The following is a 26,902-nucleotide window of genomic DNA, read 5'->3' as shown; positions in this document are numbered from 1 at the left end:
TAGAGCGGCCTAGCCAGTTTCCAGACCTTAATCCAATAGAAAATCTGTGGAGGGAGCTGGAAGTTCAAGTTGCCAGACATCAGCCTCGAAAGCTTACTGACTTAGAGAGGATCTGGAAGTGCCAGGTGTGAATATTACAATTGCCTGTGCAATAGGGGGGGCGGGAGGGGGGGGGGGAGTATGTGTGTGGTGTGCGTGTGTGCAGCAAGGGGCACACGCATGTGCTGTGGGGGTAGGAGGGGCTGTATCTATATAGATTTGGAGGATTACTGGTAAAATTCATTACCTCCATCCTTGAAGGGGCGTGGTTAAATATTACAACTGATTTTTGTTGAAAAAAATAAATATTAAAACTGACAAACAGCACTCAATATTGCAATGTCAGCTTGACAAGGCCACTTCTCAACACGATCTAGGATAGGTGTCCGCAGTCTGACTAGCAGGAAGCCAGAGATTAATTGACGTATAAGGTACATATTTAAAAAAATTCCTTTGCATTGAAATTGCTTTTTTCTTATGTATACACAGTAGGACTTAGAGCCCTTTTACACCAAAAATCACAATCATCATCACAAATGTGTGATGTAATCACAATTTTCACTACTTCCACCAAGCGTGTTTGCTACCGCGACTCGCAAGGGGATTGTGACAGGTACAAAATATGATTATCAAGCAAAGGAAAAATGCAGCATGAAGTGCTTCGGTGACCAGTAGAAAGTTGAAAGACAAATCAAAGGTACCCGAACGATCAACAAATTGCAGCGATCTGAAAATGCAAATGGAAACAATCCCTAGGCCTGAACCATAAATTGTGCCTCCACTTCCTGCCTCTGTAAGCTGCACCCAATGTGGCCCACTGTCACAATCTCTAGTCAAGTGATATATCTGACATGATTAGTGGACATCAATCTTCTGATAACCTTGAACAGTTTTTCCTGTAAGAGACATAAAATCGAAGCCCAGGGCCTCTTGTGTGGGACGTGTTTAGCTTGTTGCTTATAGCAATTAGTCTTATTGTTTCAGTGGTAAATAAGCACTATAAAATGACAGTTGGAAACAGGGCAAATGTTTCAGAGGAACCAACAATTCTGTTGTTTTATTAACATAAACTGAGGAGGCAAATGCAGGATACACAGCCAACAGACCAGTTGAATACTCACCGTAGCAATGCAGGAAGATGGATCCAGCAACGTCCCTCAACGACGAGCATTTCCCAATCCATTGTCCTGCCGGTGGGTATGCGTGACGTCATGCTACGTTACACGACGGGCGCGAATTGGAAGTCAAGCGATCGCGGTACTTTGAGCGGAGTTGTCGGGGATCTTAAAGATCCGATCCGCCGCGGCTGTTGTTAACGCCCCACATTACTAAATAAATGTTGTTTGCTTGATCACAGGCCTGCTCCCCATCACAAAATTATAGAAACAATCGCTATACGTTAAAAAAAACCCAAACCGGCGGCCATCGGAAAAAAATTGACAGGAAAATTGTATAGTGGATACGGACCTTTTTAACATCTACAGACCACAAATATAAAAACAGATAGTAGGCAACTCCCTCTCACCACTTACTGGGGTGTATGCAATGAACTGCACAATGAGTAGAGCAAAATGTAATACATTACATGCAGTGCATTACGCACTCCCCATTGTGCATAAGACTTTACACACGTAATTCTGCTTAACGCAGTTTGTTGCATACACCCCATTATCTCTGCATATGCCTTCAGCCTATTACCCCTGTCCAATCCTGTGTCAGAACATGTTCGACATTGGCACTTTCCAGTTCAACACCAAATGTTGGACAGACACAGTCCAACACAGGAAAACATGGCTGCTGCTATGGCTTGTTGCCAAATAGAATCCGGGCACAGTGTCAAACTCTTTAGATTAAAGTGTCTGACTAAGTCTGACACTTTGATCAATGCCAACCCAATCCTCTGCTGCTGGGCCATGTCATTTAAAAAGACAGTGGCGCACCACCAATACCCACCAGGCAGTAGTACTGACAATACTAGGTAATATCAGGACATAGTGCGGGGTGCACTTGTGGAGGAAACAGCACAGATCAAAGCGGGAGTAGTAGACAAAAGACAGGGAGGAATATGCTCAGAGCGACCGCAGTTCTGAGCTTCTGGTAATCGCCACAAAAAACAAGACAAGGACGGACAGGAAGGAACATTATCAATCCAGTCACTACTGTAACGATGGTAAACGTCCAAACAGAATCAAACAGGATCAGACAGAACAAAAAGGGGCGTCACCAATCGCAGCCACAGTAATGGCAAAGTCCAGGCAGCAAGATGGGAAAGAGCATCGCCAATAGCAACCACAGCTATGGTAACATCCACACAGCAGGATAGAAGGAGTGTCTGCCAATCACAACCGCAGCTATAGTACGTCCACACGACAGGGCAGGAAGGAACTTCAGGAATAGCATTCGTTCACAAAAAAACAGTGCAAGATAACAAACTGTAATCACACAAGACTTAGCAATGCAGCTATGGGAGACCAGTGGTGTAGCTAAAGATTACGAGCCCCATAGCAAAACATTCATGGGGCCCTCAGATGGAGGCGCTCTTGAGCAATACAACCTGCCCCTACTATACCATATGGATATGAGTTAATTGGACAATTTACATTCTTATGCAATGTACACTGCATATAGTCCATGGGCACTGAGGCAAAGTCAGTGGGTGGAGGAACATGAGAAAGTAACTAGTGAATACATCAAGTACCACCTGTACCCCCTCTGGCCCAGGGCCCCATAGCCACTGCTATGGCTATTGCTACACCCATTGTAGAAGCTACATACTATCACAGGCAAAGTGATCAAGCAGAAAGAGGCTTTTATGTGGACATCCACCAATGAGAGCAGACAAACCAACTCTAACACAGCTGACAAATAGTAATTAATCAATCCTGTGCTACTTTAATTAAAGACTGCACACTGATTGCAGATGATACTTGTTGCTAAGGCATGCAACATTCTGCAGCTGCACATGTGCAGGGAAGTCAGAACTGCCTGGCTGCAGCTCAGCAGCAGCCAACAAAACATGCCGCAGGTTAGTTTATGACAATGGGCCATATGCAATTAACTATTTCCATGAGCTTTCTCCTGAAAGACAATTTGAGTGAAAAGTACTATTATAATTGTTTTGAGTATTTTTTTGCTTGCTGGTGGCTTAAAGGGCATTTTATTGATAAGTTTGGAAAGATCACTTAGGAGAAAAATAGTTAAAGGGACCCTGAGCAGTGCCAATAAAGTAAATGCCCATGGCTGTGTAGCTAGGACATGGATTCACTGTTCCCATGTGATCAAAATTTAATAGTTCAATATTATTATTGATTTATTAAGTGCCAACATATGCCATGGTGCTGTACAAATTAAGAAACATACATGGGGTACATAATAATACAGACAATGTAAACACAAAATATAGGCAAAATACAGAATTGGGAGACAAAATAATTACAATGACAAATGTAAAATGATGAATAAAATGTATAAAAAGTCCCAGGCCCAGATTTACATCACCAGAGCCTATAGGCACAGATGTCCTGGCACCCTACACTTCACCCTCCATGAACCTACAAATAGCAGCTACCGGTAAACCGCACAGCAAGTGTTCTGGCTGGCCCAGCTGTCACTTCTCCTTAACTTCCCTTGCCCATCATGGGTAGCTACAGGTGTTACTTGGCATTAGTTAGCCAAAGCTATCCTCAGTATTATGTACCTGAGTAGCTAGAGGTGCCCCCAGGTATTAGCCAGAGGTGCTCCTGACTGAAGGGAGATTTAATCAGTGGAATGCAGAGACCCGGGTGAGTTACTTCTCATTTACACTCTCATCAGGACTCTGCATAGGGAAGGAGGGAGACGCTCGGGGAGGGGAGTGAGCCAACCTACCATCATCAGGCACCAGTAGGCACGTGCCTACAGTGCCTTATTGTAAATCTGAAATCCCAAAACACAAAATGAATAACAAATACCAAGCCACAAAAGGGTGAGTGAGCGCTGCCCTTGCGAGCTTACAATCTAAAGGAATAGGGAGGAACAAGAGGTAGGGTGTAGTACAAAAGGCATACCTAGAGGTGGTGTGTTTTTAGGTTATCTACTTAGGAGTACAACCTGGCCAGAGGTTGAAGGGGGAATGGCCTAGGTTAGACAGTATGCTTGTCAGAGAAAGCGAGTTTTGAGGGAGTGTGCTTAACCACTTAATGACCGCTGATAGGCGTCGGCGGGTCGTTAGTGGTATAGCAAGGAAACGGAGCGGCCTTTCCATGCCAGTTCACGGAGGCTGTCTCCGTGAACAGCCGGAGAGCCGTCGATCGCGGCTCGCCAGCGAACTGTAAACAGGCGGGGAAGAAATCCCCGCTGTTTACATCACACGGCGCTGCTGCGTAGCAGCGCCGTGACGTAGATCGGCGATCCCCGGCCTCTGATTGGCCGGGGATTGCCGGCATATGATAGGCTGAAGCCTATCCTTCAATGCGCAGGACGGAAATCCGTCCTGCGCAGCCCATGGAGGGAGAGGGAGGTAAGGGGAAGGAGGGAGCGCCGAAAACGCTGCGGAGGGGGGCTTTGAAGAGCCCCCCCCCCCGCCGATCACAAACAGTCGGCGGCGATCAGACCCCCCCAGCAGGACATCCCCCTAGTGGGGAAAAAAGGGGGGAAGTCTGATCGCCAAGGCTCAATCCTGATCGGTGCTGCGGGCTGGAGAGCCCACGCATCAGCCCGCAGCACCGATCACTGCAGAAAGCCCTGGTCCTTAAAGCGGAATATAACCCTGCATTTCAACTTTGCTCTAAAACATTATTTACAGTATATTATATGCAACCAGCATTTTTTTTTACTAGACCAGCATTGGAAGGGTTACACAGGGCTTTAAAGTCCCTAGAGATTTTTGCAGACATCCGAACTTGAGTTAGATACTTTTTGTTTACACAAATGTATCTAAGTGTTTATTGTGACTCATCTCTCTCACTGAGAAGGAGTTGGAGGACAGCCAAAGAGTGTGTAACATTTCTAAATATATACATATAACTAAATAGAATGTAACTATCTGAATGTCTGCACGGAACTTAAAACCTCTGTGTTTAACCCTTCCAATGCTGGTCTAGTAAAAAAAAAAATGCTTTTTGCATATAATACGCTGTAAATAATGTTTTAGAGCAAAGTTGAAATGCAGGGTTATATTCCGCTTTAAGTGGTTAAAGATTTTAAAACTTGGAGAGTAACAGATATGTTTTGAAAGGGGAATCCAGAGGAGGGGTGAGGCCCATGAGAAATATTGTATACATGAATGAGAGGAGGTGATTTCAGAGGAGGACCAAAGAAGATCTGGAAATCTGGTATCTGGAAACCAGTGAGAAGATGTAGAAAAAGAGAGATTGTGGAGCTCTTTGTGCATTAGGGTTAAGAGTTTGAACTGGAACCTCTGGTTAACTGGTAGCCAATGAAGAGCTTGGCAGAGAGGAGCAGCAGAAGAAGAGCAAGAAAGATGAACGAGTCAAGCAGCCGAGTTCAGTGTAGATTGTAGGGGTGCCAGTCTGTTAGTTGGTAGCCCACAAAGTAGTATATTACAATAGTCAAATTAAATAATATTATTATTGATGTATATATAGCGCAAGCATCTTCCGTGGCGCTGTACAACAGCATACAGGGTTTAATAATACAAGATAAACAATACAACAGGTAATACAAGACAAGAGTGGATAACAGCTAACGCAGTGAACAAATTAACGACATATGTTACATTTAAGAGAAATGAAAATCTGGCACCATTATCAGGTTTTTAAGCCTCCATACATTTAATGAGTCCTTTATGACTCATCCATCCATCACAAACTGTTGCAATGCATAAGAAAAAGAGAGAGAAAGAGAGAACACCAAGAGCCCAATATAGTGTAGTATGTACTGGTAAGGTATAATTGACAGAGTAATAATATTAATTTAATACTCACAAACCAGGGTTACCAAGTAGGCAACCACTGTCAAAGCAGGTGGGGAGATTGTCCTGACCCCACTCAGGATTAAAAAGTCGCTCTCTGTAGTTGAAGAAGGAAGGGTACAACCCTCCACCAAGGGTGGACTTGATGTAGATAATAGGATAACAGAGGCGCCAATAGGATAAAAAACACTAAAAGAACTTAAAAACCCATTTTGGTAATAGAGGAGGCAGTGGTGGACTCACCCCCTCCAAGCAGAACACACGACCGTGGACTTTCAGTCAAAACAACTCTATTGGACACTCCAAACAAAGTGCAACGCGTTTCACGGGATACAAACCCGCTTCATCAGGCAATAACAGATAGGAGTAAACAGCATCTGCCAGTATCATCAACACTGAGCGCCTCTGTCTAGGCGCTCAGTGTTGATGATACTGGCAGATGCTGTTTACTCCTATCTGTTATTGCCTGATGAAGCGGGTTTGTATCCCGTGAAACGCGTTGCACTTTGTTTGGAGTGTCCAATAGAGTTGTTTTGACTGAAAGTCCACGGTCGTGTGTTCTGCTTGGAGGGGGTGAGTCCACCACTGCCTCCTCTATTACCAAAATGGGTTTTTAAGTTCTTTTAGTGTTTTTTATCCTATTGGCGCCTCTGTTGCAATGCATAGTTGGTAAACATACCCTATTGACGTTCCTGCCGTGGGGCAATGTGGGAGCAGCGGTCCGTCTGCTCCCACATTGTTTTAACTGAAATCTTTTTCACAATGCACTGCTATGGATAAAATGTGTACCAACGCACACTAACGCGTACCAACTGATTAAGTGTAAACGGGGCCTAAGTGTGGGTGAGTGTTCCAGAGGAGGGGAGAGGATCAAGAGAAGTCTTGTAAGCGCGAGAGAGAAGAGGTGACCAGGTGAGAAAACAGAAGGATATTGTTAGTATCAGTAGTTTACACAACAAATATATTCAGCTTCGGAAGAGACAATTACAATTGATTAGTGGTAGCAGCTGGGATGCACTCATACTGTCCCCAGTATTTGTGTGTTTTAGTGGAAGAATGGCTCATTCAAAAGATTACCCCAGGAAGATAAAAATCCATGCTGTTTTGTATGTAAGTGTACCATGTGACCAGATATCACCTATGGCTGTGATGTTGTTATGTCATGTTGCTATTTGCACTATGTTAATTGCCATGTGTACCACAAATAATTCTAGGTACGACAACTGTCGATCTTGGTGAATAAAGTTGATTCTGATTTGTTTCTAAATAGACATAAGGGAGAAAAGGGTTATTAACCACTTTACCCCCACAGTTGCGGATATCTCTGCCCCTTTTTCCACCCTGTCAACACCAGGGACGGAGATATCCGCACCTCCCGCCGCTACCGCCACTGTCCGGGGTCCCGCTCCCTCGTGTGCGCGCTCGTGCACGCCAACGGCTGCTCGCCCGGAGATCAATGAACGGGAAAAAACGTTCCCGTTCTTTGATCTAAGCCCCCCGCAATGATCGGCTGCTTCTATGAGAAGCAGCGCAATCATTGTGGAAAAAAAAAACGTTTCCCAGCCTCATTGCTCTTCCTGTAAGCGTCCTTCCGACGCTTACAGGTCGCATAAACAAAAGATTACTGTGGCCATCTTGTGGCCAAATAGTAAAACTTCACCCTAAAGCATTTTTCATATACAAATACATTAGTTTTACACTATAAATTAACTCATTACCTCCCACACTCCCCAATTTTTTTTTGTAATTAAAAAAAAAAATTACAATAAAAAAAAAAATACTTAAATAGTTACCTTAGGGACTGAACTTTTTAATTATTTATGTCAAGAGGGTATAACACTTTTACTTTATAAACTATGGGCTTGTAATTAGGGATGAACGCAAAACTGAAAAAAAAAACACCTTTATTTCCAAATAAAATATTGTCACCAAACATTGTGATAGGGTCATAATTTAAACGGTTTTATAACCGGGACAAATGGGCAAATAAATTTCATGGGTTTTAATTACAGTCGCATGCATTATTTAAAAACTATAATGGCCAAAAACTGAAAAATAATGAATTTTTTCCCACATTTTTTCCTATTTTCCCACACATTTAGAATAAAATAATTCTTGGCATAATGTCCCACCTAAAGAAAGCCTAATTGGTGGCGAAAAAAATAGTTCATTTCATTGTGATAAGTAATGATAAAGTTATAGACGAATAAATGGAAGGAGCGCTGAAAGGTGAAAATTGCTCTGGTGTTTCAGCGGTAAAACCCCTCAGTTGTGAGGTGGTTAAAAAAAGGAAGACAGTTAATAAAATGCAACCAATACAATAAAGAATGGCCATCAGATTACCAACATTTATAGGTGGAGAATGTAAAACTGGTGATCTTGGGTATGAATGGAAAAGCACTTACACCACATGCATTTAGTAGTGTTGACCATCTAGTTTTCCAGAGGCTCCCAAACACCTGCTTCCCTCTCTCATGAAGAATTGATTGGTGACATGGCAGTTTACAGTAGCCCCGGGCAGCAATATATAGCGGCCAGTTTGATTCGTATGTTTGCTGATACTGTTATCTAGATTTGTTTCCACAATATGTTCTATCTCCCTGAGCAAACAGTTCACTCACCTCCTGCTACTGTTATATATATGGCAACAGAACCTTTTATGCTAGCCTTATTAACCTTGTTCGCAGCAATGCTAAAGCATATTGAATATTTTACTACTTAATGGCCACAAGTTTGCTTTATTTCGGCAATTAAAAAAGTTACGAGCTTGTTGTTCTGTACAACGCACAAACTTCCAGGCCCTAGGTGCATACTGTTATGCTGGTACTACACAGCAACTACTCTGTATGTATACAGGGACGGATTTGCACTCTTTACCGCCCCAGGCCATTGTCAGCAGCCTCCCCCTTTCAGTATAGGTAACCAGATGTCTCCTCTCCTCCTCCAATTTAGGTATCCAGGTGACCCTTCCCCCTCACTCCAGCATAAGTAGCCTGTTGACCCTTTCCGCTATTATAGACAGCAAGATGACCCATCTCACCACACACCTCCAGTATAGGTAGCCAAATAACCCTTCCCCCCTCCTGATGACCCTTCCCTCTAGTATAAGAAGCCAGATGACCCTCCCCTTCCGTAAAGTTAGCCTGATGACCACCCCTCCCTCCAGCTATGCGGGTACTTTAGGGAGGCTTATGACAGTCTATCAGCAGCAGCTAGGCCTGAACATGCAATGTACTTCTTATCATCAACAGTATCTTCTCTAAGTTCAATGTCGCTGTGTGTGGAAATCTTTCTCACACTAACAGTCTCTAGTAACACCACTTTGAAACACACTAGATGGCTTAGGCTTGGCCCGCAGGCCTGTACTCATCTGTCTGTGGCCTCTGGTATGGCTCGGGTGTGGGCAAGGTCTGCCTCCTCCGGTTTTCGGTCTTTCCAACCTGCTGCCGCTGTCCATACTGGTATGCGCTGGTCTCTCTATGGCCGCGGGTCCCTTCCTACTGCTACGGCCTCTCTGTGTCACATCCTGCCCGCTCCACACCACCAGCTCCTGGCACAAGTCCTTCTCTCTCTCCTCTCTGGCGCGCTCTCTTTCGTCTCAGCCTGTTTCCTCCGGCTACTAAAGATGCGAAGTTCGGATCTTTTAAATGATCCGGATGATTCGAATCGGATCATTGAAAAGATCCGGATCTTTGATCCGAGTCTCGGATCATTTTGCAAGGGAAGCATTCGGGGGTGAAATGACTAGCAGGACAGGAGAAGGGGAGGGGGGTGGACACACAGAGAAGGGGAGAAGATGGACAGAGGGCAGGGAGTGGACAGAGAAGGGAGGAGGGACGAGCAGAGAGCAGATATGTTTGTTTGCACACAATACCCACATGCTGCAATCATATGCTTTACATATATTTCACCTATATGTTCATCTGTATACTCCCAACTCCCATTCCCCAAAGCATTCCCAGAAGTGAAGTGCAGCTGTTTAGAGCAGTGCATGAGGATCATATTGCACAGCAATTACAGTGCCTGCCCTGTCCTAGCCCAGCATGCTGCCTGTAATGTTACTGAGCTGTGCCAAAAGTTTCCAATGTGTTCACTGTGCACAACTACGGAACAGACAGCCTATAATGAGCAGCACATTTTAGCCAGTATGTGTGCTCTACACATATCTGGCAGTGGCACCCATGTCCCCTCTCGACTCTCTCCTCTACCTGTGGCTGTGCAAGGCTGCCTCCCCTTCAACAGAGCGATCCATCTCTGCTCTGCTTCCAGGACCCCGCTACCCGCTGAGAGGGGGGCGTGTCGCTCCTGGCCCCGCCTCCTTTGCGATCCGAATCACTCATTTTGATGATTCGGATGATTCGACTCACAAAATAGATTCGGATCAAAGATCCGAGACGTTCATGATCCGGACAACACTACCGGCTACATCCTGGTCTCTCCGCCCCTTGAGCCTGCGCAGTAGCTCCCTGACTGGCCATGCGGGGTTTCTGCAAAGTTCCAGCAAATTCCCCTAATTTGCATATTGGATCACTTGGCAACAGTCTATGAGACCTGTCTGACGCTTACTCTCCCTCCCATGCCTATTTGGTTCCATAGGCCTAGATACTCAGTGCTGCTATCTTGTGGCCATTTTCAGAAGGCAAATCTGCAATAATATTTTGTAACCTTCTTTTGGGGGTTACACATGTCCATACAAGAAGCAATAGATGATAGACAGGCCTGGCGCTTGAAGTCTCATGATGTCACAAAGAGTTGGGTTTAACTAAATGACACGCAAGAGAAAGTGATCCTTTTTTGATCCTTTTTTTCAATCGCAAAGTGCTGAAAAGTTATTTTGTAGAGAAGATTAAAAATGACCTGCTAAGTGAATTATATATGGGCCCCTATTTAATTCACGCAAACAAACAAATAGGCCACACATGGCCAGTAGATCACGACTGAGGCCGACTGGCTTCAAGTAGGAGGTACAAAGCCCTTTCAGTAACTTTGCCCAAGAAAGGGAGTTTGGAGACAGGTCTGTAGCTGCTTATATTTTCTGGAGTCTTAACAACAAAAGTTGTTTAGGTTATACCTTTAATGACTAACTGTACAAGATTTAAAGTTTCGAAAGCTTGCAAAGAAATCGGGTACAGTTAGTCATTAAAGGTATCACCTGAACAACTTTTGTTGTTATGTCTTCGGATTCTCTCCATGACTAATACCGGACCGCACGCAACTATATTTTCCAGGTCCAGCAAAGGTTTCTTCAGAATTGATTACTGTTTCCTTCAGAGAGCTGGGAAACCTCTCTGATTGTAAGGAACAGTTAAAGGAACACTTTTCAGACAACTAAGAGACCATACTAAATTATTCAGGACACAATATTTTCACTTGGTTATGCTGGTTTAAATGGCAGAGAGATTTAAAGAGGAACTTTAACGTCAAAACGTCCCCTGGGGGGTACTCACCTCGGGTGGGGGAAGCCTCCGGATCCTAATGAGGCTTCCCACGCCGTCCTCCGTCCCTCAGGGGCCTCGCTGCAGCCCTCCATGCAGCGGTGACGTCAATATTTACCTTCCCGGCTCCTGCGCAGGCGCTCTGACGGCTGTCGGCTCCGAACTAGGCGGAAATACCCGATCGCCGTCGGGTCTGCTCTACTGCGCAGGCGCAAGTTTCCGGCGCCTGCGCAGTAGAGCGGACCCAACGGAGATCGGGAATTTCTGTCTATTTCCGAGCCGAAAGCAGCCACAGCGCCCCCGCTGGAGCCAGCAAAGGTAAATATTGAATCTACAGTCGGGTCTGTCGCCGGCTGTTCGGAGGGCTGCAGCGAGACCCCCGTGGAACAGAGGACGGCGTGGGAAGCCTCATTAGGATCCGGAGGCTTCCCCCACCCGAGGTGAGTACCCCCCAGGGGAGGTTTTTGATGTTACAGAGTCTCTTTAATAGTGAAATCTATTGAGAATCTTTACGCAGTGTATAGAGGATTCGATCCTTCTCTGATCATATTTAGATCAGAGAGGGATTGATCTGTTTGCCATTTTGGGTGGTAAGTTATGTTCCATCCATGTAAAATACAGTTTGTTATTTGAGAAACACAGGACTGTACAGTTACCAAAATTAAGCACTATTTTATCTTCTTTCATGAATGTAGTTAGACATACTGTATATATCATGTTACAGACAGCAAAAATGTCATTTGTTGCGTCACCATGTCTTTCTGAAGTAGACTACCATGAATTATATATTCTATGTTTGTTTTACAGCTCCTGAACAATAAGTGGCATACAATTATCTTGATGATTAATTTCCACTTGCTTAGTTTGCTGTGTCACATTTTGCTGCACTTAATAAAGTAGGTGTCAGGATTTTATAGTTTGATAAGCCACGCTGCCTAGATACCGTTCCTGGTGCCAAAGAGTTGGGTTCTCAGTAATGACAAGACTTCATTCCTGTATCCATCTCAGCTGGCGACAGAACTTCCAGTAATGGTCCTATGACCTCAATCTCTCACTGACTTTAAAGATTTAGCTATTCTAATATTTTATTTTTTTTGTGTGTGTAAAACATTCATGAATGAGTTTTTTCTTTTCTACCAAACAAGTTTTATTATTATAGTTATGCAATCAAAGGTATACAGCCATTTCCAAACGCTCATTATCAATATCATAGCATTTGATACCACGGCCTTTCACATATTCAGCAGCTATCAAACAATAATTGAAAAAGCCATACCAATGGTGTCAAACAGAGATGCGTGATTCAAGACAAAAATGATCACAGACAAATGGTTTAAGTAGCAGGAGGCACTCAATAAAGCCTACAGGGTATAACATCAGAACCCCCAATGGTGACCTTTTAACAGATCCAAAAGACCCTTTATAGTAATCTCTATTCAGGGCCGGCGCTACAATGCAGGCAAGGGGGGCAATTACCCTCGGGCCTCAGAGTCTATTGGGGCCCCTGGGATGGATGAAGGTGAGACAGCAGGTTGTGGGGGTGGAGGAGGTAAGGCAGCTGCGGCAGGCAGGGGAAGGAGGCCAGGCCTCTCCAAGTACTCCCCCCCATATGTAAACCAGTGGGCAGTGCAACAGAATGGCAGAGGATACAACTCACCTGTCAGCGTCGCTGGGAAGTTCAGAAAGTCTTTTCCACTTCACACAGTCACAGCATCTCCTCTAGTAGCACCTCTCAGTACTGAGCCGCTGGAGGAGTCGGAGAGGAGATGCTGTGACTGTGTGAAGTGGAGAAGACTTTCTGAACTTCCCGGCAATGCCGACAGGTGAGTTTTATCCTCGGGCCTTCTGTTGTGATGCCTACTGGTCTGCTTATGGGGGGGAGGCAACTTAATCCTGGGGGACACATCTAGCTATCTAAATTGGGAGGAGGGAGGCTACCTAATCATGGATGGCACATCTGGCTATCTATACTGGGGGTGGATTCCTAATCTTGGAGAGCACTTCTACCTATCAATACTGGGAGGGGGGATGCCCAATCCAGGAGGTGACACATCTAGCTATCTACACTGGGGGGAGGCAACTTAATCCTGGGGGACATATCTGGCTATCTATACTGGAGGGACTACCTAATCATGGGGGCACGTCTGGCTATCTATATTAGAGGGGGGAGGCAACCTAATCATTGGAGGGGGCAAACCTAGCTATTTCTACTGGAGGGGGAGGCTACCTATTCATAGGGGGCACATCTAGCCATCTATACAAGGTGGGAGACTACGAAAGACTGGGGAGCACCGCTGACCATTCAGTCAGATGAAGATGGGGGGGGGGGGGTCAAAAGGGGTCAGGGAAGGGGGATCAGGGGGTTCCCAAGTTACTTTTGACCCAGGGTTTCATTGGAGCTAGAACCAACCCTGTCTCTATTCTAAGCCCCAAATTGCGCCCAGTAACAAAATGGCATGAAACTGCACAACTACCAACACGGATTCAGGAGGATATAGATACTTTAAATGCAGATATATCTTTAAATCCCCTGGTCCTGATAGACTGCCTGCAGAGCTCTGTAAAATTCTTCAAAAATAAGTTTAAGTTCTTAGAGGCACATAATTTTATCCCTGGATCCAATAAATACTGTATTTTTTGGACTATAAGACTCACTTTTGTGGGGGAATAAAGTAATTGCGTCTTATAGTACAAATGCAGGGAGTTCCTGACTTGTGAACGCCTGCCAAATTTTAACCTCCAACCCGCCGCAATGTCGGGGACTCCTTGTATTGTGCCCATGCAGAGGAGGACACAGGGGGACAAACTGAGGACACAGGGGGACACAAAGGGGCATAGAGGTGGAAACAAGGGGAACCCAAAGGCCATAGAGGAGGACAGAGGAGGGCTGAGGGGAGAAAATGAGAACACAAGGGGGACAGAGGAGGACACAGGGAGACACAAGAGGTACAAGGGTCCATGAGGTACAAAGGAGGCATAATCCACAAGATACCGCTTCACCATGGATGCACCAGGTTTAGTATATATATTTTTTCCTCTGGTTTCTGCCCTCTAAACCTAGGTGCACCTTATGGTCATGTGCGTCTTATAGTCCGAAAAATTACAGTACAGTAGTCAGATGGGAGGATCCAAATGCATGACCTAGAGTAGGTAGATCTTCAGCTGGGATAAGGTGTTTCATTCTCGCAATATTTTTTAGATGGAAGAATCTGTTTTGTCAGATTTCAACCTTAACCAGCTGGTGTTCATCCAGTTTTGTAATTCCTTGACAGGCATTGATGGATTCTGATGGGTCTTGAAGGACAAATACAGTTGTGTGTCATCTGCTTAACAATGGCATCCTATGCCATAATTCTGGACAATTTTGCCCGCAGGGAGCATGCAGACTGGAAAGAGTAATGGTGATAGCACAGAATCCTGTGGGACTCCATAAGCATGTGGCACTGGATTAGAGTAGTGGGTGCACAGGCACACTTGCTGTGTCCTGCCAGACAGGGAGGAGTGAAACCAGCTGAAAACAGCACCCCATAGGCCACAGTAATTCTTCAATTGCTGGATTAATATTCCAAGTCAAGAAGAATCAGAATTACCCACTCACCTTGTCATTTCAGTGCTGCTTTTCCTAAATCCAGACTTGTAACGATCGGTGTAACACAGAGAGGATATGATTATCGGTGATCTGCAGTATTACCGAGAATGCAGATATATACCAGATTATCGATGATCTGCAGTATCACCGACAATCAGATATATCTTCTAACCTCTGGACACCTGAGTGACAAGGAGTGTTTTGGTGCAACAGTAATACTTTGAGTAGCACACCCTGAAGGCAGGTGCAAGAGCAGATAGGAATCCTGCTTGGCAACTGGTTCCTTCCGTAAACTGAACTCTCCCGGGGGAGGAGTCAGACAGCGAGTGGGAAGGACAGAACGTGAGTGACACCAAGGAGGGTGTCACTGACAGGTGTGTGAACTATCTCCTAACAGGAGAGATAGTTCTCAAGGTCGGACAAGCCAGGTCGTTAACACACGGACATATAAAGTACAGAGACAGTAGGCAGATACAGAATCCAGGGACTAGCCGAGTTTTGGCAACAGAGAATCAGAAAGACAAAGGTACAAAATCAGAGATCAGGAGAATGGTCAGGAATGCCGAAAGTCATAATAGATAATCAACAATGCCTAGACTTGAGTGTGAGCTCCAAGATTCTCACACTCCAGGAACTAGACTAGATAATACGAACAATACAGATGGTACAAAATTCCTAGACTAAGGTGTGAGATCCCTGGCCATCAACACCTTTGGAAACTGGACTTAAATAACAATACAGATAATAACAGTATTCCTAGACTAAGGTGTGAGATCCCTGGCCATCAACACCTTTGGAAACTGGTCTAATAACACAGATACAGACAAGGTCTGAGTGCTACCACGTAGTGATCACAACGGCAGACAACCAGCAAATGCCCAGCCACCAGTATATATAGTTCAGTGCTCTCCAGCGCCTCCCCCAAGTGCTGGACCAATGGAAACCGTTTCTGGCGTCAGCTGACCAGCCTGGTCAGCTGATCCCCCACTGACTGGCATAAAGCTCTTCCTCTCAGTGCGCGCGCGCGTCCACCTAAACCTATGTGGACTACAGCTCCCAGCCACACCAGACCCCTGCTGTGAAATGCCCGTTGTGCTGCACGCGGAATCCACCAACATGCCGCCGGCGCATGCGGCGGTTCCTCCGCGTTCGGGCAGACGCAAAGACGAGTGAACACACACATCAGTAGCCACGCTAGACGCGGAATCCGCCGCCTTGCCAGAAGTGCATGCGGCGGTGCTTCCGCGTTTTCTCACAAGACTGAAAGGTATCAAATATGTTGCTATCTGTAAGCCTGACTTCTAGCTGGTTGGCGACTGTCTTCTCAGTAACTTTAGGCCACATAATTAGGATTCCGTGATGGTTTCTTCATGAGGGCTTTTATGATTACTTTCTTTAGTGCCTCTGGGTATAACCCACTTTGCAAGGATCACTGCGTTATTTTGTGTAGTGCTGGTCTGATCACTGCATTAAGGGACCAGTTGGGCTGGGATCCAGGTCACAGGTAGTAGGGTGGAGATTAAAGGTGGCCATACACTCGTTAGATTAGCAGCAGATAGATAATCAGATATATTTCTGATCTATCTGATGTGCTTAGGAACATTTTTTACTAGGAACAGATTCCAATAGATTTCAGTTTGAAATCTATTGAAAATCGATCTGATGGCATTTTTTTTCCATCAGATTTCCATTAGGGCCAATGCAAAATGATAAGCAATCTCAACACATCGACCGAGATTTTCCAGCCTGACAGATCGATTGAAATCGATCGAAATCGGACACAAATCGGTCGACTGGTCAATCGATTTGCAATCGATGGATTTTGATCGAACGATCAAAAATCGGCTGAGTGTATGGGCCCCGTTAAGATTAAAACACCAATATACTCCTCACTCAGAGTGTTATGCTGGGCATACACGGACAGGAGGGAGGCTTATCAATCGAGCCTGATGGCTCGATTGATAATATCCGACGTGTCCGATACCCCGCCGGATCGATACTGTGCTCGATACCGGCAGGGAGAACAATGACAAGAAACGAGCAGCTCACTAGCCACTTCCGCGGGGACGAGCGGCAATCAATCCGCGCGCACGCGTCGGCGCAAAAACGGTCCATGTATGCCCAGCATTATGCCTAGTACACACCATACAATTTTCTGTTAGATGTTTCAGTTAGATTTTCTACATTAGATTATTTTCTGTGGAGACTGGTCATTATCTCTGGTGCATTGTCTTCTGGTTATCTCCTGCTGAGTAGAACAATGCCTAATTGCTAGGCAGATAGATGGTTATATAGATAGTTTCCAACATGTTGGAAATTATCTATCTGACAGCTAAATTTTACAGAAACTCTAACAGAATATTGTATGGTGTGTACCTAGCTTATGCTGGGAATACACCATACAATTTTCTGTTAGATTTACCTGCCAGATAGATAAAGTTCAACATGTTGGAAATTTATCTATCTTACCATCTATCTGCCGAGCAATTAAGAATTGTTCTACTCAGCAGGAGATAAACAGAAGACAATGCACCAGAGATAATGACCAGTCTCTACAGAAAATAAGCTAATTATGTATTCTAACAGACGATCTAACAGAAAAATCTAACAGAAGAATCTAACAGAAAATTGAATGGTGTATTCCCAGCATAATGCTGGGCATAGACGGTTCGTTTATGCACCGGTGTCGAGCCAGCGGCTCGATGCCGGTGCGTCACTGCTCATCCATGCGGATCGATCCCCGCTCGTCCCCGCGGGCACTTCCTTATCAGCGTTTCGTTTCTACCATTGTCCGCCCACAGGTATCGACCCGCCGCGGTGATCAGCGGCTCGATTGATAATATAAAACTAACCGTCTATGCCCAGCATTAGACTTGCTATGGTGGAAAAGCAATAGGCACATGCAAAGTTCTAGGGTCCATTTAGGTTGTTGGTATAATGCGGGCACAAATGGCACACTTTGTTAGTGAAGAACGCAGAGAATTCTTCACATCGTTCCCTGGAGAATGTGATTGGAGATTTTAGGCATGAAGGATTGCAGAGTGTTTCCACTGTGTGAAAGAGCTGAGCAGCTCTGTTCTTGGCTATAGATATATTTTTTTTGTGAGGTGATTTTTCTTCTTGGTTATGACTTCTTGGTATTGTTTGAGGTGGTGGACTAGGCTGGATTTGAGCTCCCCACACCTTGATTTATGCCACTGTCTTTCTAGTCTGCAACATTTTTTTTTTTAGATCGATGATGGGTTTGTAAAACACAATTAGCTTTATGGTTTTGGTTGCTTACATAGCAACCAAAACCATAAAGCTAATTGTGTTTTGATGCACCATGGGGTGCTCTTGTTGCATGTTTTATATACCATTTTGTTGTACTGAGTTACAAGGGGATATATTTACATAGGGAAGGAAGTATGGAATAATCATACTAACCCATTTCATGCCTCAACAACGTTAGATTAATGGACATGCCTGTGTGCCGTCCATGAATGAAAGTTGCCTATGCCCGCTCTCACACATGCACGGCGCTAACGCTCTTGTGCATGTCTGCACTGACCCACTGGCGCATTAGCGGCTCGATTGATAAGGAACATCGCCGCCTCATTTACGCGTGTAGATGAGGCTTTAAGGGGATGCGGAAGAGGCGATCCGGCGGCTAATCGAGCCGCCGGATCGCCTCCACATCTCCCCATGTAGACGGGGCTTTAGACCTTATAATTTGGGTCTGTTTTGAAGCCGGTAAGCCTGCACTTTGAAGGGTGTTGGTGATGGATCAATACTGTAAAGGACTATATACTAACAAAGAAAGAGAATTGGCTCTTGGGTGCATAAGAAATTATAAAACAATCTTTATTATCTTTACATGTATAATGACACACAAAATGAATAAATATATATATAACTAGAATCCCCTTTAAAAACAGTGAAAGAATCCCACTGGGCAAAATCTTTGGTATAGTGAGGCTGCAGTCCTCACAATACCCCGCAAGAAAAAAAAGTTCCACTCCAACAAAAACTCCACAGATAATAAATTATAGGCAAAAGAGGTTGGCTGATATGAATCCACTTGTAGGAAAGAAGCTGGCTGGGCCTAAAGAAATCCAGTCACATCACAATGAAGCTGGTTGTTAGGCATATGACAGGCACCCACATCATAAAGGGGTGTATATACATACTGTGACATGTGGCGTTCAAAAGGAGGCTCCCATAGAGCATATCAGCATAAACATGCAGGTCCCAGAGTCTGAGATCAAGAGCATGTGGCAAAGGACTGGAACCGCCACAAACTGTTTCTGTACGCTGACATGGATATGTGATTTCACAGTCCCCCAATCGCAGGGATGCAGAGCCTTAAGCAAAGATGGAAGGAGCACAAAGTAACAAGCCAAAGGCCCAATGAGGTAAATTGCCAGCAAGGATTCAGCAAGCAACAGATGACAGGCCAGCCATGCAAGGATTCATAGTTACCATCCCATGTGCGTAGATGGATCCAGATCCAGATGCTGAAGCGTGGGTATGGAGTGGCTCACTGGATAATGCCCAGGGGAGATAGCTGCCGATATGCCTTACATGTTTCGCCGTACTAGCGGCCTTTTCAAAGGCAGGCAGCAGAAAGAAGCATCACCTCTGAACGCCGGAACGGCGTTTTTGAAAGCCGCTGCGGCCGCGCACGCCCCGCCCACTTCCGCCCACATTGAGCCAAAGCTCATGGGAAATGTGGGCGGCGACCCGCTGGAGCGCAAATGCGCTCCTACGCGTCCAAACAGGAAGCGACTCATCGCATCCCTGTGTGACTGAGAGCGGGACGCCTGGCACAGCCCAAAGGCGGGCGGAAGTTAGGGGAGGGGGGGGCGACGGCCCCTGGCGGCAATCTGGGGAAATGTATAACTTTATTTGTCAAAAAAGACAAACAAGCCAGTTATCCAAATAAACCAACACAAAAACAGAAAGGTACAGTAATATTGCTTTTAGAAAAATGGACACCTAGTGTGACCTCAAAAAACATATAGATACTGACATATAAATATGGGTACCATTCACGAGAGACACCAGGGGTGGCACGGCTGCGCCACAAAGGCACCCAAGGGCGCTAAAGGGATCGTAAGGTGGAATTGGAGCCAAAATCCACCCCAGGTGACTCACATGAAGCCAATCAGGCAATCAGAGTCACCTGTGGTGGATTTTGGCTCCAATTCCACCTTACGATCCCTTTAGCGCCCTTGGGTGCCTTTGTGGCGCAGCCGTGCCACCCCTGGTGTCTCTCGTGAATGGTACCCATATTTATATGTCAGTATCTATATGTTTTTTGAGGTCACACTAGGTGTCCATTTTTCTAAAAGCAATATTACTGTACCTTTCTGTTTTTGTGTTGGTTTATTTGGATAACTGGCTTGTTTGTCTTTTTTGACAAATAAAGTTATACATTTCCCCAGATTGCCGCCAGGGGCCGTCGCCCCCCCTCCCCTAACTTCCGCCCGCCTTTGGGCTGTGCCAGGCGTCCCGCTCTCAGTCACACAGGGATGCGATGAGTCGCTTCCTGTTTGGACGCGTAGGAGCGCATTTGCGCTCCAGCGGGTCGCCGCCCACATTTCCCATGAGCTTTGGCTCAATGTGGGCGGAAGTGGGCGGGGCGTGCGCGGCCGCAGCGGCTTTCAAAAACGCCGTTCCGGCGTTCAGAGGTGATGCTTCTTTCTGCTGCCTGCCTTTGAAAAGGCCGCTAGTGCGGCGAAACATGTAAGGCATATCGGCAGCTATCTCCCCTGGGCATTATCCAGTGAGCCACTCCATACCCACGCTTCAGCATCTGGATCCATCTACGCACATGGGATGGTAACTATGAATCCTTGCATGGCTGGCCTGTCATCTGTTGCTTGCTGAATCCTTGCTGGCAATTTACCTCATTGGGCCTTTGGCTTGTTACTTTGTGCTCCTTCCATCTTTGCTTAAGGCTCTGCATCCCTGCGATTGGGGGACTGTGAAATCACATATCCATGTCAGCGTACAGAAACAGTTTGTGGCGGTTCCAGTCCTTTGCCACATGCTCTTGATCTCAGACTCTGGGACCTGCATGTTTATGCTGATATGCTCTATGGGAGCCTCCTTTTGAACGCCACATGTCACAGTATGTATATACACCCCTTTATGATGTGGGTGCCTGTCATATGCCTAACAACCAGCTTCATTGTGATGTGACTGGATTTCTTTAGGCCCAGCCAGCTTCTTTCCTACAAGTGGATTCATATCAGCCAACCTCTTTTGCCTATAATTTATTATCTGTGGAGTTTTTGTTGGAGTGGAACTCTTTTTTCTTGCGGGGTATTGTGAGGACTGCAGCCTCACTATACCAAAGATTTTGCCCAGTGGGATTCTTTCACTGTTTTTAAAGGGGATTCTAGTTATATATATATTTATTCATTTTGTGTGTCATTATACATGTAAAGATAATAAAGATTGTTTTATAATTTCTTATGCACCCAAGAGCCAATTCTCTTTCTTTGTTAGTATACATTTTTCGTTGGCATGATGCATAAGAAAATCATTATTAAGATAATATTATTATAACAACCAATTGTTATCTCATTTGACCACCCTCCACATGAAATAGAGTCATTTTAGTACTGTAAAGGACTATGCAGCGCTGAAGTTGAATTGGTTGTATCTACACTAAATCCATCTGAGGACTTTATACTTCTGGGCAGCTCGTGGAACTTGAATAGCTTTTGCGCAGATATTACCCTTTGTTTTAATTGCCCACGAAAGCCTAGCCGAGTCGCGCTCCGTTGCTCATGTGCGGCCCGGAAAGGTGCGCTCCCCTGCTGCGCTTCTGTCCCTGGGAGTAATCTGTGCTTGCAGAGTACTTCTGCGCAGGTGCAAAAAGGTGATAACATTATCGTTTGTTTACATTCCTTTGTCTGCTACATTCTTAGCTGTGCTAAAAATGAGCTCTCTCTGCTGTAGAAGCAGAGAGCTGAGAAGTGACCACTAGATGGATTTTAATATATAAATACAGCAGCTATGCAAGAAAATGCAACGACAGCTTTCAAAGCAGATAAACTGTACTTTGGGAACTTGTAATTTGTAAACAGACAATATTACTTGTGCAGAAAATCAAATATGGTAACTATATGGGCAATAAAATGTAGGAAAGCACATTTTTATTGAATGGTATGTCAGAGTTTTATCCCACTTAAAATATATATAATGTCTGAAAATCATCACATTCTGCTTATACTTCCACTTTACACAGTCACAACATTTTGGAAATGGGATGGTATAAAACCGTTGCTTACTTCACTGAAACTGCCTTGTATACAGGGAAAGGAAGTAACAAGACACAAGATAAAACTATATGTTAATGTTCACATAGAAACAAAACTTACACATTTTTGTTTTCTTTTTCAGGTCCGAGTGTAATTTATTTGTACTATGAACAATTCCAATGTTTCCATCTTGGCTGACGTCGAGTTAATCAAAGCATCCTTCTACCTGCTGGACTTCCTAATCTGCTGTACTTTCACCATCCTAATCACTCAAACCATCTGGAGGGACAACACCCTAAAGAAGGAAGTGAGATACTTCTTCTTGTGCCACCACTTGATGTGTTTGACCTTATTCTTCTTGACAGGAACGGTCTTTAGTTTCTTACGAGCTCTCCAAGTCAATGCACCTGCCATTGTTTGCTGGATGGTTTTTGCAGTGCAGATAGCAATTGGAAGGGGATTACTGATGACACTTGTCTTAATGGCACTGAACACTTGTATTGCTGTCTGCTGGCCACTGAGGTATCTGGTCTTCGTCCATGCGGTGAAACAGAAAATAATGGTGGTTTTGTGGATTGTCTCGTTTTTGGACCCAGTTGTGTCGGTACTGTATGAAATTGCAGTAAAGGGTCCAAAATCATCCATCACACTGGATCCGTCTTGCCCAACCACTTTATCGAGCACTCTAGCAAGAATTACTGCCTTTGTTTTCATCATCGTCTTAGTGACTCTACTCTTTGTGTCCTATGTTGTTATGTACAGAGAAGGGAAACGAGCTGGCCATTTCACAAACTCCAATCACCAGGCCAGAAGAACCATTTTGATCCATGGTCTACAAGTTGCTCTGCATATCATCCCAACCTTTATAAGCATTTGGTTCGGTGGTAAAAAGGAGAGACCTGTTCTGGAAGTGGTCAGTTTTATTATCTTCTCCTTTGCACAGTGTTTCAGCCCTGTGGTGTATGGACTGAGAAGTACACAACTAAGGGACAAATTTACTGCACAATATCCATGCTGTGCAAAGCATACATCAGCTGAGCATGAAACAGAAAATATAGAAAACAGGCAAACTGCTAACTAAGTGAGAACGTCAAATGATCCTTACAAGCGGTATGTGCTTGTAATTTTGCCACAGGTTTGTTAAAGCACGCCTGAAGTAGGAAGAAAAAGTTAGATACTTACTTCAGTGGTGAGAAGCCTCTGGATAGATGCTTCCTGAATTCCCCAGAAGTCCACCATTCGACTGCAGAGTATTTCTAAATCTATCCCACAAAAGCTTGTTGAATAGTTTTCTTGAGTCTGAGCTCTTGGCCATGGATTAGCACATCTGGATTGGGTATGCGCGGGTAAGGTTTGCACATGAAGCCTTCATGCATAGGAAAAAAGCTATACACAAGTAGCTTCGTTCTCCTGGGCATGCACTTACCCTACTTGTGCATGCCCAGCCAGTATGTGCTCCTTCATGGCTGGGTGACTGGCCAAAAGATGAAGAGGCATCCTGTGCTGGAATGGTGGACTCTATAAGGATTCGGAAAGCCTCTGGGCTATCTAGAGGGTTCCAGATACTAAGGTAAGTATCTAATTCCCACCCCACTATAGGTTAGCTTAAGACAAAGGTCAATGATATATGCACCAGTTAAAGCACAATACAATGTAAAATCACACTCTAGAAACAATGCCTCATTCTAGCTGCATACAGTGTGTAATGCCAGATAGAATTCAAGCTAATGAACTTTGGCATAGGAAATACAGAACTGGTCAGCATGAACACATAAGTACTGTTAAGGATGAGAACAATGCTGAAATGAAACAAATATTACTATAATTTCTTGATAGTTGCCTTCTTTTTCAAGAAGGATCATGGTAACCACTAGTGATGGTCAACCATATGCCAATAATCCTAATATGATGCAAGTTTTATACAATTGTATGCAGCTTGGAAATTGGTCAATCAAAGGCAGCAGCTCCATTTCACTGATCCAATTCCAAGCTGCATAAATTTGCATAAGTTATCATAACACTGTTATCAGCTCAGAACTATTAGAACTTCATTTACTATTTTCAGGCAAGCCCAGATATTGTTACAGTCTTAAAGTGAATGGGAACCGCATTTTTTTAAAAAATGAAGCAAATACTTACCTAAGGAGAGGGAAGACTCTGGGTCGTATAGAGCCTTCCGTCTCCTCTCTCGGTGCTCTCTATCCTGTGCTGGCTCCCCCCCGTTTCAATCCCCCACCGAAAGGGTATTTGGAAGTCTTTGGGAGCCGTGTCCTCCAGAAGACGTGCGGCTCCATACTGCACAGGCGTGAGTGTGCAAGAGAGCGTGCTTGTGCAGGTGCAGTACAGGGCGGCCCTTCTTCAGGAGCACTCGGGCTCCCTGAAGACTTCTGAAGCCTCTTTCGGCCGGGTAAAGCAGTATTTGACTAATTTAGTCAAATAATGCTACCGGGCAAGCCAGCACCGGAATGAGGGGACCAGGAGAGGAGCGGGAAGGCTCTATAGGACTCAGAGCCTTCCCTCTCTTTGGGTAAGTATCTGTCTCATTTTTTTTAAATGCGGTTCCCATTCACATTAACTATAAAGCCAGCTGGGAGATACAAAAGAGATTGATGTACTACATTTTGGTAGTGTCTCTAACTTCCCTGCTTTATCATATTTTTAGGATTTTGTTGATGCTGAATTGCTCTGTCTGTTGGTATTCAATGCCCACGAAAAGGCTTTTTTTTCTTGTTTTTTTTGTTTTGTTTTGTTAATTTATACCCTTATTTATTCACAGTAATTGGTGCATATGCACAAAATAACACATACTGTACATTGTCTAATTTAGTATAACTTAAAGATTCATTACATTGTTTCAGCTGCCTCTAATGAGTGACAGAAGGTGGCGATACACCTAAAGATGGCCACCATGTCGAGATCAGATAGATCCGTCGTGGAATGTATCTGATCAGAGAGGGATGTATTGTCTGCCCACTGTACACAGATTTTCAATAGATTTCAGCATGAAATCTATTTAAATTCTGTGGAGGTGCCAGCGCATGCCTTACCACCCAGATCTACTCCCATTTGTGCTCCTTCCTTCCAGCAGCAAAGCTCTTGCCTGTCCCGCTGGCGCATGTCCTCCCATGTCACTTCTTGCTCCTCCACTCCGTGTCCTCCTCTCTTCCTGGTCAGCTGACACAAGCTGAAGTTCAAACACTAGCGGTCCGGCTTGTATGCTCTAGTGTTTGAACTTTAGCTTGTGCCACATGACCAGGAAGAGAAGAGGACACAGGGAGGAGGAGTCCTGCAGCATAACGTAAACCACTGGACATGGGAGGACATCTGCCAGTGGGACAGGTGAGTGTACTGCCGTTACTTTGCGTCAGTCGTTGCAGAATCGAACTCCGTTAGCGTTGCCGTTTTAGCAAAATTTTCTGTTCTGCATGATCGACCAAATCGATCAATTTCTGATGAAAATCGATGATCGGCAATGTTTGCGTTAGCAATTTATAGCAGATTCGGCCACAGTGATTGAATCTGCCATATATGAACAGGTAAAATCACCTAGTGTATGGCCAGCTTGGGCAAACCTTAGACCTGCATGAAGCAGGGGTAAACTGATAATCTACATCTAATTTATGTTTTTGTTTTGTAAAGAAGACACTGCTAAACAAACGGGATAGGGCTCATTTACACTTATGTGCAATGCTGTCAGTCATGGCATAATGTCCACAATGCGTGTGACATGAAAGTCCATAGACTACAGTGTGCGTTCCTGCACATTGCGATGTAACATAGCCAGGAACATCCTAGAGCGCGCAACGTATCTTCCCATTGTGGTCAATCGAATCGAAGCCGCCCACGTATGTGATATAGCACAAAATTGCAATCCTGCATGCATGCATTGTCCAGTGTGAGTGAGCCCTAATAAAAGCATGTGATTTCTTGTGAAGGGGATAGTAACTCCTGACTTCAGTAACAAGCAGAGGGAGATCCAGCAAAAATGTGGGACCCCTTTTTAGTAGCTACACTATGCCTTTCCTCAGCAAGGAGTGGGAGTGGCAAAATCTCCTTTCCCTTCACTCCCTCCCCACACAGAACTGTGCTCACTACTGGTGGCATAGACCGACACCCCCCCCCCCCCATTCCACATGGTGTGGGTGTGTGGTTATGAAGGCGTAAGGGCTCGTTCACACTTGAGCGGGAATCACGCGATTCCCGCTCACCGCAAGCTGCTAGCGGTTTATAAAAACCGCTAGCCCATGTAATGCTATGGCAGTGTTCTCACTGCCGCGATCGTTTTGCAGTTAGCGTTAACCGCAAATGCGTTACATGCAGCGTTTTGCCGGCGATTCAGGAGCGATCGCGATTAGCATGTATAGAACCGCTAATCGTGATCACTCCCAAAACACTACTTCATTCAGTGATTTTTTTTGCATTTAACGTGAAAAAAATCACTGGGATTCTAGGTGTGAATGGGGCCTTAGTGTTTATTGTGTGCTCTTTTAATGTTAAATTCATAAACATGTTGGTGAAGTTGGCAGCCCCCTTCAGATCCCAGATAAATTCGCTTTTTAGGTTTTCAAACAAATTTTTAATTTTCTCTCCTTTTATAGTTCAACAAGCAGACATTTATATGCTAGGAAGTGTTAAAAAAAAACAAAGTGTTTTCCTTTTACTAAAAATAAAATAT

The 26,902-nt window shown here is 44.8% G+C and overlaps 1 protein-coding gene across 4 annotated transcripts in view; it reads left to right on the top strand.

The window, feature by feature from the left end:
- The first annotated feature begins 365 nt into the window (after window positions 1-365).
- Window positions 366-26,902, top strand: part of ZBTB38 (zinc finger and BTB domain containing 38) — a 135,535-nt gene continuing 108,998 nt past the window's right edge. Inside the window, exons 1-2 of one of the 4 annotated variants that reach the window (XM_068280489.1) lie at window positions 366-470; window positions 22,370-22,534. The gene's annotated coding sequence lies outside the window, so the exon portion shown is untranslated. Of the gene's footprint in view, window positions 471-1,146; window positions 1,233-22,369; window positions 23,338-26,902 lie in introns of those variants that run through there. The other 3 variants (XM_068280487.1, XM_068280486.1, XM_068280488.1) reach the window with 3 other exon arrangements.

This window comes from Hyperolius riggenbachi, chromosome 4, assembly GCF_040937935.1.
Source record: "Hyperolius riggenbachi isolate aHypRig1 chromosome 4, aHypRig1.pri, whole genome shotgun sequence".
Classification (NCBI taxonomy): domain Eukaryota; kingdom Metazoa; phylum Chordata; class Amphibia; order Anura; family Hyperoliidae; genus Hyperolius; species Hyperolius riggenbachi.
This window is presented reverse-complemented; position numbering and strand designations above follow the sequence as displayed.